The sequence below is a fragment of the Buceros rhinoceros genome, unplaced genomic scaffold (assembly GCF_000710305.1).
Source record: "Buceros rhinoceros silvestris isolate BGI_N320 unplaced genomic scaffold, ASM71030v1 scaffold6829, whole genome shotgun sequence".
Taxonomy (NCBI): Eukaryota; Metazoa; Chordata; class Aves; order Bucerotiformes; family Bucerotidae; genus Buceros; species Buceros rhinoceros.
In genome coordinates this window covers 1-212 of record NW_010430845.1, presented here as the reverse complement: position 1 = coordinate 212, position 212 = coordinate 1, and positions in this window count along the sequence as shown.

Below are 212 nucleotides of genomic sequence, written 5' to 3'. Positions count from 1 at the left end.
CTGATGCATTGTGTTTAAAAGGAAAAGAAAAAAAATAATCTCTATATTTGTAGCTGCAGCTATGGAAGCACCCTGGAGCTCGGCGCAGTTACCCGTCTGCCCATTGCTAGCGAATGATGGCGACAAAAACCAACCAAAAAACCCTTTTTTCCCAAAGTTTTGCTCCTTGCTGGGGTCCTGTGTGGGTGGACGGACAGACGGATGCCCCGCCA